Below are 14,544 nucleotides of genomic sequence, written 5' to 3' on the forward strand. Positions count from 1 at the left end.
TAGAGAAACTTGTTGATGTTTTTCACCCCTTTTTGGCAAGAAAAAGGTTTTTTCATTATGCAGGGCAACACTGGCACTTTACTGTCCCTAATTTCTTACCAGTCAATGTGCCTGACTGCCCAGAGAAGAAAAAATGTTAATTAAAAAACTAACTCCGTCCAATAATAATTTTTTTCCACTTCTGCTACCGTCTGTAAAGAAAGGGATATAGCACATCTTTTCAAAGTTCACAAGGGACTGATATCACTACTGCTATTCATTTCAGACAGCTACTTTAATGACAAGTATTAATGTCCTGAGAGTAAAGGCTGTTGACAGCATGAAATATTATATTTGAAAATCTTTTTGAGACTGACCTGGCTTTCAGTTAGTGACAGCTTTATTCATAATGGAGTCTTTGTGACAAGGTCTTCAAATTTAAACTACTCATGAGACACACACATTAATCCTGGAGAATAAAGACTATTAGTCCTGCTTTTCAAAAAGGCTTTCAAATCTGACCAAACTCTTATCTAACTTGAAAAAAAAATAAAATCCTAGTGAACTCTAATAATGGGAAGGATAACCCAGACCAGGATTTACAGGAAAACATGAATTTCTTAATGTAGACTCTAAAAAAAAAAAAAAATCCAGTTTCTCAGTTGAAAGCAGTAATTTCACTCATATTATGCAATTCTAAGTTTGAAGCAGTACTGCTGTTACGAATGAATTGCTCATTTGTTCCTCAGTAGTTTCACTTTTTGGCTCTCATCCTCACACAGAACTGCAATTTGCAGGGTACAAGAACTGTTCAGGGAAGTTTCATTCTAAATGAAACAAGCAGCTTCACCACTATTATTTAAAAATCATCCAAGAAAACATATGCATGCGATGTATATTACAAAATTTAAAACCTGACTATTGTGATATCAAATCATACCATCTCAAGATTTCTTCATATCTTCTGAGGGCTTTTGCATCTACCATAAAATTAGTCCTAAACAAAGAGGCGTAACTTTACTTTCAATAGAGTTTGAGATTTGTCACTGACTTTAATAAAAAGAAGGGCTCAAGTCTGAAAACACTTTTTAAACACAAAGAAAGCAGACATCTAACCATGCAACTGACTCATCTCAAATAAATGGTATATGATTTAGAAAGTAATCATCATCTGTCTTCACACCATCACCTGAAAATATTGCAATTCAAAAGGGTTTTATCCAAATATCACTACTCTGGAAATCATCACAAAAGGTCTTCTGGAAGCCTGGCATCAGAATACATGCCCAAAGATCAGCAGAAATTTTCTGTAGAAGATATACTGAGCAGCAGTTTTGAAGAAAGGCTTATCATTTAATAGTTGTCTATTAAACACAAAGGACTAGATACAGACTAGAATGCAAGGAAAAAAATTAAAATATCTTAGTGAAACAATGTTACATTAGTGCTAGACATTATGTGAAGAAAGACTACATTCAGGAGTTGTGTTGCTGCCCTAATGGTCCAGTGGATAGGATACAGAACTGAAAATTCCAAGGAGACAAAGCAGAGAGTCTCATGGCTTTAATCCTATTTTTAAGTAAAAGGAGTTCACACCATGAGGACAAGGAAAGCACCTGAATATACAGAAAATTAAAAGTCAAATACTGCTGTTTTTTTCCCTGAATAATTTGAAAAATGAGTAAGCTTATAAATGCTATGGCACAGATTTTTAGCCAGGAAGGAAGTAATTTCTCATCCTCCTGATATAAAGTTTTATGACAGTGACTTTTACAGGAGCACAGAGCAATGGAAAGCAATTGCAATAGCCTAAGTAGGTTTGCTGACCTAAAATAGAATGGGTTCTCATTTATAAATTAAAGTGATACCTGAGTAGCTGTCAACAATTTGCAGAGACAACTAAGTCATTTTGATGTATATTGCTGAATGATAGGTACAAAGTGAATAAATAGGATACAGGTAGGGGGAGCTTTCTTGTCTGAGTGAGGCACTGATAGAGATGGGATAGAGCGGCTTGTGTAGCAGAAGGAAAAGATGCAACATCACAGCACAGTGGGTGATATTCCTGTGTGAAACTCCTTCATCTTCTGTTTAATTCTCTTTTATTTCATACACAGAGAAGTCTATGGGTCGTAGTACCCTGGAGTGTGTTAGAAAGCAAGCATATGCATTAGCTAGAAAACAGATACTAGCAACAGCCTAACATTCCTTGATATAATGTCAAGACAGTGCTGATCTCTAACTTCATAGAACCATTCACATCCTCCAGACCCTTGTTCTGTTTAGGATTTCGGAGCACCATGAGTATTTAGATCCATGTCAGGTACTCAACAAGGACATAGAGAATAGGGCATAGGCTATTGGTCTGGAACACTGCAATGCTTTCTTTGAGATATCATGTGAAGAAAATGTTACAGTCATTTAACAAACTTACCCTTCAAATTGTTTTGGGGTGAAATTTAACACAGTGAATCAGATTAGCCAATCTCTTGTTGACCTAGGTTGTTCAACAGCTTGCAACCCTTTAAGCTATGCCCATCTCATTTTCTGCCTCCTCCCTTTATTCCAAGCGGTCTTTCTTTTCTAGCTTGATCACTTTCACTACTATGTAGAAGACAGTAGACCAAAGGGAAAGAGTAAAAATGAGGGAGAAAACATTTCTGTTTCATTATAATATTTTTTATTTGAGGATTGTTTTATATGTTTATGTGAAGGAAAATGAAATGTGAATAAAATTGTGTTTTATTTTAAAGAAGAGTGAGTCCTGAAAATAACAGAGGGGATCACTTTTCAGTTGACATAGCAAGTCAGAGATCTCAGGTTCACAGATGCAAACCTTAACACGCCTCAGAGAAAATGATTTTCCAAAAGCAGATTCTAATGCCTGTACAAAATCAAAGGAACAACAGCAAGATAAGGTCTTTTGATTTCCCTAAAATTGAAACACTGCAGTAACTGGGGTTTTTGAAAGCCTTAACACTAGTTTCTATTGCAGTTGTTAGATAACACTCTCCCCCAACACGCATTCCAGTGTGGCATACGAGAAGCAGGCAAAGACATAACAGCATGTATTGTAACAGATACAGCTGATGGGGCTGTAAAGGCAGAGGTATTTTCATGTGATTTCAAGAGCAGTACCAGCATTGCTCACTGGAATTTAAGTAGATAACTTCTGTAATAATAATAATAAAAGTTCAAGATGTTTCTCTTCTAAAAAAACCCCAAATATGCAAGATGGAATTTCCTCATGTATGACATCTGGTAAAATTAACCACCAAGCTCTTTTGTTGCCATGCAACAGGAACACATCAAAAAGGTCCAAGAGTACAGTCTCTTGCACAACCAGTTCCTCAAACTGGATCAAGACAAGAACCAATAGTCACACTGAGCTTCAAAAACATTTTTCCTGTTTAAAGTGACTGACTGGAGAAGCACCATAATATCCTCCTTACTGATAATTCCATTCATAAAATTATGAAGTATCCCAACAGTATAATCAGTATAATCAGTATAATACCAGATTAAAAAGTTTGCAAGGGCACTTTATCTAACAGAAAAGACATATCTCCCACCCCCAGCCAAAGCATTTGGAAATGTCAAGGATCTTTCATAAAGTAAATATTCCATAGACAGCACAATTTTATATGCATTTTTAAAAAATAATATAACTCTGGGTTTTTAGCAGAGAGGACCCTGGCAAGTAATTTACAGTTCCTGCAGTGCCCTGTAGTCTGTGTTGTTCTTAAGTAATAGCAATATAATATCTTTCTTTTTTCCTGTGTATCTGTGTACTGAAAGTGAAGAAGTCTATAATGTAGCAGCTATCAGAGATCTATAAATTATACAAGATATATTCTAGGAGGGCAGATTTTATTACTATTGTAGTGCAATACTAAGTTGAATAAAACCAATTTTTTTAATATGAATCATGATATTGTTTCACAGCAGCAAGGGTCAGTTTTATACTCTTAGCTGTGTGAAATTGCCTTTTGGTTTGTTGGTTTGTTGGGGTTTTTTGTTTGGTTTTTTTTTTTTAAGACAGTGGGAAGTCTCAAAAGCCCTAACAGAAATGAACAGTAGCTTAGTTATTCAAGATTCATCACCTGATTTTCGAGACTGGAAACAGAAAGGGACCAATAGTTTGGGGTATCCATGTTGGACTCAAAGCATCCTAAAGATACAAGGATGCAGCACCTTTCATTTTAGTGACTAACTGGCAATTAATAGTCAAAGCAAGAGCTCTAACAGGCATATTCTTTCACATTACCTAAACTGAAGACAAATGATGACATTGCCTTAGGGCATGAATAACATTCTTTTTTTCCTAAGATGAAAATAAAAATAGTATTGCCAGCTTTACTTTCCAGAAGAGAATGAACAGTAACTGCTGAAATCCTTCTCAGTCTACACATTTGAAAGTAGGTCAGGAAGCAGTCAATGGTAAAGCCTTTCAGAAAAGCTATCAGCAAATGAAATGTGTGGGAAGTAAAGTGGGCCTGTGATTTCTCATCTGTTCAGCCTTCCAAATGTGTAGGCTACTGTTTAAGGTAGAACTGAGACAAACAGCTACTTGGAAATCAACTTCATGATCATATTCCTTTTGAAGACCAGTCCTGAGATCAAAACCAAGTATAAGAAAACTGGAATGCCTGCTCACAGAACCAAGACTGTAATACACTTCAGCCTCCTGCCTGCTCCATCAGCCAATGTGAAAGAGAGAGGGCATAAGCACAAGGGACCTATGCAAGTGGCTCTCACTTTGTGCTCCTTCCTAGGTACATCAAAGTGCATCAATTACATCATCATAGCTTCCTTCCTGCTAACTGATTTAATGTGTTGGCTGCAACTATCTGACCTGAACTGCATCCTACCACCATGCTGCAACTTTCTTTCAGGTCAACAGAGCAAGAAAAGAGCCTGTAGCACTGCACTTCAGCTACAGATTTACAATCCAACAGGATCCTATTAAACAGCACACTGCCCTGCTGTGAAATATTTTGATACCAGTACTCTAATAAAATTTTCCATTTGAGCTTGTATATGCCTTGATTTCCATCAGCCTGGAATAACCTCAGAGTTGCACTAGAGCCTGCTGAGCCAGGAACTTGCTGGTGGCCAAGATGTCATGCTGGAGAGTGATTAGGTTTATCTATAGAAAAGTGGTTCTTCAGCAGGGAGGAAACCCTCCCTTTGTTCGTTCACATCACATGGTGACTGAAGAAAGGAAAATTATGTTACTTGGCTTCTTACTTTCTCAGCCTACACACGTGCAAGATTCCCCACTCATTATCACATCCCAACCATGCAAACAGTTTCATTTTTTATTTTCTATAGATGAACAACACACACCTCCTACCCTGCACCATTCTAGATTAAAAAGCAGTTTGGGGAAAGTTCTGGCATAATTTCTTGTCATCCACTCAGCCATGCAATTTTTTCTTTTGGATTTAAACTTCATTTGAGGTCTGGCCTCTTTTATTTTAAATTTTTATTTTTTATTTTTTTAAGGATAAAAGGTGTTCAAAGAAACAAATAAAAATCCCACAATCCTTTTAGATCAATATTGTTGAGATTGGCCAAAGACTAATTAGGGAGAGAGAACCATTTGCTGCCCTTCCTTGCATCCAGGAAATCCAGAGAAACTACACTTATATAACAAGACTTTCTCCAAAATTAAGCAAATGTCCTTTAGTTACTAGGTCTCATTTTGTTTAGTGCTCGTCTCTGTTATGCACGGTCCCTCCTAGGCTGCCCACTCAAGTTATCAGCAAGAGTAGTAAAATGTTGGGGTTTTCTATGTTCCCCAAACCTTGTTAGCTCAGAAAAACTCTCAGCATACAGGCAAAATAAAAACCAAATATAAAGAACACATCTGTCAGCTCACAGGAAAAATCAGCTTCCTCTGTTGCTATTCTTTTGTCCTCTTTGGGTAGTAATTTCTAAATTAAGTAGCCACTATACCAAAATTGAAAGCAGTTCTAAGAGCTCAGGAAAACAGTAGCCTTAAGTGATATTGCTTGTTCAGTGAATGCTATAGTGCTAGTAAGCCAGAATACCTAGGATCTCTCTTGCTTCTGTCTTGATAAACTCTGTGATATTGGACATTACCCTCCACATTCCAGTGATAACTCTCCCACACAATTTAGACTGTAAAACATCTAACAGTGTCCCATCTCATGACAAATTTGCACATGGTCAAGTCTAGCAGAACTCCATCTCAGCAAAATGCTGACAATTATCTCTGACTGAAAAATTTAAGCATCTGCTTTCAAAGTACCTAAGTCAGACTTCAACTTCCATGTTACTGGTGATGTCAGAGTGGAAAAACTAAGACATTTTTTAACACTGGTATACAGGAGTGTAAGACTGTGCTGAAAGAAGGAAATGGCATCCTAGCAGGTTCCTCACAGGAGGAATATTCCAAGTAAACTATATAATACTGCCATATCTCCCATACAGTAGGCATGACAGAGGATTAAAAAGGCTTAAGAAGGAAGGAAAGAATGAATAGGGGTGAAGAAAATTGAACAGTCTCTCACATTGAATGTATGAGATTTATCAAGAGTCAGTGCAGTCAGTAGGCTGAATGACACCAGATGCTGTCAAACTAGGGCTATTGTTTTCACTAGCTCAGGCCAGTATAACTGGATTGAATGTGTATCATTGTCCCTTTCCACAAGCTGACGACCTTACCTTACCTAATCAGACCAGAAAAACAGCTGTGAGGATAATGTGACTCTCACAGAATGAATTTATTCTGTAAATTTAAATGCATCATATAGGCACATCTTTACACACATATGAATTAAGTAGGCCAGATTCCTCACATTCCCAAATTGTAAATGCTGTGGCTGCAGTTATATAAATCAAGTGTAAGTGGAAATCAGAAGACCCAACCCCACGATGTTCAATTTACAGTTGTCTTTCTTTTTGCTGACTTCCTTAAAAGCAAAGTAGCTCTGTCAGACTATGATCTCGGGTCACAGAAGTTATATAAATAGGAGGAGAGAATGGTCCGATCAGTGGGCAGTCTGGGGTTGCCATCTGGTGGTTGACTGTAAAAAGTACAGGAAATTAAAGAAATATTTCCATCTGTCAATCCTGCTTTTTTAACAGCATTTTTAAAGAATGTGCGTGTATTATCGCAGTTCCTTTTATTTCAGGGTTGGTAACACGTAGAAGATATTCCAAGATTCATTACTTATGTATGCAAGTTCTGAGAAATTTGATTCTTCTCTTTTACCTTTTGCTTCCAGAAATCATCAATTATTGTGTTCTCCTTCGCTCTCCCTCAACTTATGCTCTGCAGACTTGCTCTAAAAAGCTCTGAAAAGTGGTTTCATGTAGAAGATCAAGAGATTCGCATGTGGTCCTTATCCTTTGTATAGCAGAACACCAACCCTGCAGGCACTGCTGTCCAGACCACCCCTCTAGCAGCACATCACCAGATCCCATGGAATCTAGACAATATTGTCAGCAAATAAAAGATGGTGTTGATTGTTTGTGACGTTCAGGAGCCTGACGCTAAGGAGATCAAGAGCACCAGAAGATGGACTGATGGTATGCACATTTTGAGGAAGCCCAATGACTGATGTTTAATGCTAGTAGGGATTCAATTCTACAAAGTTTATAAAGGATAGATTGTTCATTCATTTTCCCATCAAAAACCTTACAATTTAAGGTTGTTTTATTTACTTTTTCAAAATACCATTCATTCTCTCCAGCTTCCCTATTTCCATACTGTATTTTCAAAAAACTTTGGCTTGTTCCAAAAGAAGGACAAGTTGCTATTGGCAATATTTCATTTTTAACCCCTCCCTATGTAGTACTGTCTAAAGAATTCACCCTGGGGTTCAGAATGTAGGACAAAATTTCTACAAGGACTCAATGAAATACTATTTTAAGTCAGACTACCTTTATTTAAAGGGAGAAAGGATTACACACTTTGGTAAAATACTCATGTAAAACCTTCAGTCAAATATGTATGGTTGAAGTGCTGTATTTCACAGGCATCCCTACATATGTGTAGCAACAGTCCCATCTGAGGCTGTAGGTGCCCCTCTAACACAAATTAATAATATAGCATATGAAATCTCACATTTTTTCTACAGAAAACTAACATAATTTTATTCAGATGATCAAATTTATAGATTTGGACACTCAATGCAGCCAACCTTAGCAGTTTCTTCTTAGCATCCAAGAAAGATTTAGTAAGTTCTTATCAACTAGTTTGTTTTAGTAGTCTTTTAGCAATAAAACCTAAAGTCTGCATCTGGCCATCTTTAGCTGCTGAAGGTCAAGAATGTATGCGTTAAAATCTGTAACACTAAAATCTTTGACAGAGTTATCCTGTGTCATCAGTACGCTTCAGACAGGACATACTGAACTGATCCCCACACGCACCTACAGCCACGTATCTTTTCACTTCAGTCTTCCATTATGGAGGTGCAGGGAATGTGTTTGGTTTGTACTTCTCACATGCGTGAAGAGATCTTTTTCCATGATAACGATATTCAGCAATGAAAATAGATCAAGACATGAATGGGAGCTGCCTTCTTGAGCCTGCCATTTTCACACAGAGAAACAAAAAGGTAGACGTGGCTGGTCTCCTCAGAGTCAGTATTTTCATTTACCTTATACTTGAAGGTTGAGAAGTAGATTTAATTTTAACCAAACCACCAAAACGTTGGAATTGTCAAGTTATCTCCTAACAAGAGAAGAAAAAAAGGCATTTAAAGCTGAAGTAAGTAATCTTGTAGTGACTGAGGGAAGAAGTAGACATCACAGAACCAATTTCATTCATCCTGTAAGCTGCCAGACTCTCGTTTCAATCAATTTAATTTGGTGTTTGTTTCAAGCTCCACTAGAATGATGCATTTTCAACATAAAAGGGCTCAGTAGAAGAAGGGTTTCCTTACATTGCTGTGTAGGACAGCCAACGTGACTGAATTCTTGAAGAGAATTTCTTTCTTCAAACAATATCAAATTCACTGACTGAACATGGAAAAACAGATGTTAGCACTTCCTTTTCACATAGAGTTTCAGAGAACTGATGACTTCTCTTCAGAGGTCAGGGCAGGAGAAAGCATTTTTCCCCTTACACTGCAGGACTTCCACAAGAGTTATTTTAAAGAGTTGTTTATTTCTTGCCTCGCCTTTCTTCAGCTTCTGTCTTTAATCTGAACTCTGTCCTTTGCTCACATTTTTTTACTACAGTTGTATAACTTTTATTGCTCTTCCAATTGCTTTTTTTATCAGGAGGTTGAGTGCACTTCAATTTGTCCTTCACATGGTGATCACACAAAGTTCAGGAGTCTGATTTACTAGTGTATCATTCCAATTTCACGCCAGTGCAGTTTCTTTTTAAAGAGACTGGAGAGTAAGACTGTTGTGCTTCGGGCCAACAGTAACAATTTGTATGCAGTACTGAAAATCAGCTAAGTATTTAGGTGTCTTTTGGGGGACAGTTCCCAGGCCACTGGGATAGTCTTCAAGGAAAGAAAATGCTTGAAATATGCAGGGCCGGGGGTTGAGGGGGAAGGAATGCTCCTCAATTTTTACTGACAGTGGAAATTATGATATAGTAAGTAGAACTTTCCCTGGCAGTATTTAATTTTTCTATGTGCACACAGTGCATAACTATCTTTGTCAAAACAATTTGCCTTTGCAGTAGCAACAGCTGCAAATATAATGAACTAGTTAACTCATCATCTGAAACAGGAGCGTAGACTTAAGTAATACTACAGGTTGCCTTTGGAATACTGTTGTCCTGTGGCCAGGACACAGGGCTGAGAAATCAGAGAACTTCCTGTCTACTAAAATGACCTCAGGTAAGTCAGAAAGTCTCTGCACTTCAGACTCTCTGAGGATTAAAAGTAGTACCATGCATAAAGTGTTTCAAACTATCCAGGAGAAATGTGGCTGTCCAAGGCCAAATATTCCAAATTCTCTGTATAATACAAGAAATAAATAGAAATAAAAGAGCATGAAATCTTGAACCACAGAATTATCCTGAATAGGAAAAAAATTGAAATAGACGTTGTAAATTTCTTGAGCAAATACTTATGTCTTACATCTGACCACAAAAATCCCACTGAGAATTATTAGCCTCTCATTTCTGAGAAAATGAAATTCACAACAGGAAACTATTAAAAAAATAAGCTTCATATTTTACATTACGATGCAATCATATAACAAACACAAATGTCCATTACACTGGTGCCTATTTTTAACTTGTTTGTACAAGTTAAAGCCACTCTATTCACCAACAGAATTGAAATGGTTCCCTGCATCTGACTACATATATTAAATCTCTTCCAGCTGCAATAGAAGATCTTAAAGAATAAGCAGCCAGGAGCAGACAAATTGCCAAAAAGCATACAACAGTCATAATTACAGCAACGCCACTGTTCTGTAAAATTCCAAGAATTCATATTGGCTAACTGTGATACACTGTCAATAAAGAAGGGTATTTTACAGGGCAATATAATTTAAGTCTGTGCAAGTAAGCACAGAAAAAAAGTCTTATCCTTTGTTTCTGTAGCATGGAAAAGCTAAATAAACAAACAAACAAGCCTAGTGCTTCAAGTAGACACAGAGCCAGTATTCTGACTTCTTCAAATGGACATCTATAGTGAGAAAAAGATTAAAAAAACTCACCTTTTTTTTTCCAGTACATAGCCATATGGGCACTGTAGAGACTTGTGGAAATCAAAAGTAGCATGGTTTCTAGACACTGTAAAAGTTTTATCTACACAATTTCTAATGCAAATACAATGAAAAGAGGAAAGGAAAACATGAATTAAAAACTTATTTATTACTTGCATGCCTTATATGAATAAAAAGGGTGAAGCTGGTATTTTGAATGGTTTGAAAATATGAAGCTAGAGTAAAGTGTATGAAAAATTTTCTAGGTGAAAAGTCTAGTAGGTTTCATTTCATGCTCTTCTATTGAAATTTTTCAACAATATACCTTATTTAATTTGGTCATGAAGTACATAACAATAACTTCTATCAAAACACTTAGAAATTAATGAGTGTTTCTATGACATAATAGAGACTTGGAACTCATTAACTTCTTTATTTTTTTTAATAAATGTTTTAATCCTACAGAACACTTGGGAGCTAGGTAAATCTTTTTATTTTACTATCTATATCTCAAATTTTTAACAGAGAAACACAGACTTAAACATTTACAAAGCAGAGCACATATTAATCCATAAGCAGCTCTCTGTTAAAATCACAGAATCATAGGAAAACATTAGAATGGACCCCAGGAGGTCAGTTCAGACCAACTCCTGCTCAAAACAGAGCTAACACCCAAGTTAGATCAGATTGCAGAGGGCTTTGTTCAGATGTTTGGAGAATTTTATTGCAACATCTTTGGGCAGCCTGTTCTAGCACTCCCACGCTGAAGGACCTGTAATTATGAAACTTCTAATTGTTCAAAGAAGGCTTGATCCATTTTCTTATCTTGATGGAGCAGTCTAGCAGATTACCCCCATGATGGTGTCCCCTCAAACCCTGACACATAATTCCACAGCAGAACTCCATGCATTTATGTATCTCCCTTTCATCCACTCTTTTACAGATAGAACTGTAACAAAGACTGGCAGCTGTATGAAAACACACCTTTATTTTACACTGATAAAAACTGTCCTCAGACACTACAGTGGTGTTATCTCTACGCTAAACTGCCTGTTCGTCCAGTAGGTTTTAAGTGACATAACCAGTTCCACCTGCTTTCCTTTATGCCCTAAACAAAAGAATTTGGGAGCTTCTGTCCCAGTCATCTGTCAAACTAGCTTTGTGACTCAGGGGAATAAAAGGCTACTGCAAAAACCATCACTGAGACAATTTTTCCTCACCTTTTTCAAAGTCCTAAACCTAAGTAAACTCACAGCATGCATTTAGTAGTCCTAACAAGAAGCCTCTCCACAAATACTTTCAAGTCTTATTTGCAGTAAATTAATGTGACAAAAGTTTTACATGCTGAAGGGTTAGCAAAGAATAAGAGTTATTCTGCAGAGATATAGAAAGAAAGTAGCAGAAAAGTTGAACTCATTGTATCTGTGTTTGAACAGCAACTTAATATACAAATAGGTTTCTCAACACTTTGTAAATACAGATCCATTTATTGCAGTTGGGCCAAAGGAAAATATTGTAATGATAAATGATATATATAAGTGATAATCTTAACCAAAACATTGCCTAGAATTTGCATCTTAAAACCCAGCAAGTTTGTTTCTTCAGGCAAATTAATTAAATTTTTTATCATATATTTCTCACATCTCAGAGATAAGAAAAGTAATTTTTAGTACTTTGATTAGTAGAATATTTTTCACTGAGACACAGAAACAGGAGAAGCATTAACTTTTTCTACTTTTGGTTTAGTGAAATGGCTTTGCTTGCAAAGTGACTTACATGATTCTGTACAAGGAACAAGCACAATATTTTATGCATTTATCATAACTGCAATTTGTTCTTTAATAAATCTTTTCCATGCCCTTTGGCTACTGCTATTGTTTACTTAAGGTTCATAATGTGCTGCCCAAGCTGCTGGCACACTGGAAGACGGTACATAAAACGTCTAAAAGTAGTAATTCAGAGCTTCTAAGTGGTGTGGGCAGGTCAATTAGTTTTAAAGTACTGAACAGCACCAAACTTTTGACAATATTCCCATCTCAGTTTCCTCACTGCTCCCTTCCATCTTCTTCTACTTGAGTAAGTGTGGTCACAAACCACTGGAATCAATTAAATCCCTCTGGAACATTAACTGAGAGATATGTTTTTGCTAGGTGCCTAGTCCCATGGGGCTTCATTAACCTGATTTCCAAGTACATCAAACAGAAATTAACTGTTCCACAAGCTGTTCCAAGTTCCTCATGGCCAAAGGTGCCCTGTTCATATTAATCTTTTTAAGAACACCAGAGGACATGTCCATTCTTCATCCTACTTAACACTGACTTGTTTTCAGCATCCATCAGTGAGTAGTGGAGGAGTAGCAAATACAGCCACATTATGCACCTTTAGGTACAGGATAGGAAAGCAAAGCAGACTGTGGGGTAAGGTATTATTATAAGCAGGGCTATTGCACAATAGGGCCACAGTGTGTAGAATGGGGCTAATAACACAAAGTAAAGTAGAAGACAGGGATAATAACAAAACATTGGCTTTTTTTTCTTTACATTCTGTCTGGTCATTTCTTTTCTCATAATTTTTCAAAACACACTACTGCTGTGTCATTAGTGTATTGCTCTTTGAAACCAACACTTCTGCTTTTCACAGGGCCTATCTTGTGTTCTTGTACTAAGATTTCCTAGTGCAATAGGCTCTGTAAATGAGGCCAGACAAAGTTCAATGTCTGGAATCCATCCTAGATTCAGCTTTTATCTGCATCAGCACACAGCCTGGCTCAATAGGAGCAGTCCTGTAGAGTGTGTCGTCCTTGCATCTGCTGTTGAGAACAGGTTGCCTGCACTATACGTGGACATGAGCGCAACACAACTACAGTTGGCACCAGAGCAAAGGTCCTGAGGATGAAAATTCATGTAGAGCCTGTGAAGTCACCTCTGCCAGCAAAGTTCCTCTCTGTTCATGGCCCTAAAGGTGCAGTCTTATCCCAAATGTGATAAATGAACTGAATGGGGAGTTTTTCCAAAATCATGCAGAAGAGATTTTAAGAGATGGAAAAAAAGAGTATAGCAAAGTCAAGTGTGTACAAAGTTTCAGGCTTGTCCTCAAACTGGCAACTGAGTGTACACACTCTCCTTGGGGTTGTGCCTCTGTAAAATGGAAAGAAACACAGATCATGAAGATGCATGATAATCAATCGACCTCCACAAGGGCACAATCTGAAGAGTCTTTATAGTGAGTGTGTTGGGTACTCTAGTACAATATTTCTTAAAATATATCTATTAAAATAATGGCTTTTACTTTTTTTACCCTTTGGTTTGTTCTGCTGGTGTTGTTCCATGTGTTGTGTGTAGCCTGTGGAGGATGGCATGGCAAGGCACAGTAAGAAATCCATGGCAAACCAGGTGTGGAAGTCGTCACTCTATCTCATCGCTGCACTTTGTAGCAAGTCGAAACAACTGTGTGCCCAGGTGGCCAAGAAGGCCAATGGCATCTTGGCCTGTGTCAGAAACCGTGCGGCCATCAGGACTAGGGAAATGATTCTCCCCTTGTACTCGGCACTGGTGAGGCTGCACCTCAAGTCTTGGGTCCAGTTCTGGGCCCCTCAGTTCAGGAATGACGCTGAGATACTGGAGTGGGTCCACAGAAGGAAAACAAAGCTGGTGAAGGGTCCAGAGTGCAAGTCCCATGAAAAGCAGCTGAAGGAGCTGGGGGTGTTTTGCCTGGAGAAGAGAAGACTCATGAGTGACCTTATCACTCTCTACAACTATCTGAAGGGAGGTTGTACCTGGGTGAGGGGTGGCCTCTTCTCCTAGGGAACCAGCGACAGGACAAGAGGATAGAGTCTCCAACTGTGCTAGGGAGGTTCAGTTGGACATTAACAAAAATATCTTTCATGAAAATGATGACTAGATATTGGAATGTGCTCCC

The sequence above is a fragment of the Empidonax traillii genome, unplaced genomic scaffold, assembly GCF_003031625.1.
Source record: "Empidonax traillii isolate 1590-97213 ecotype Southwest subspecies unplaced genomic scaffold, ASM303162v1 scaffold471:size1368335, whole genome shotgun sequence".
In the NCBI taxonomy this organism is placed as follows: Eukaryota; Metazoa; Chordata; class Aves; order Passeriformes; family Tyrannidae; genus Empidonax; species Empidonax traillii.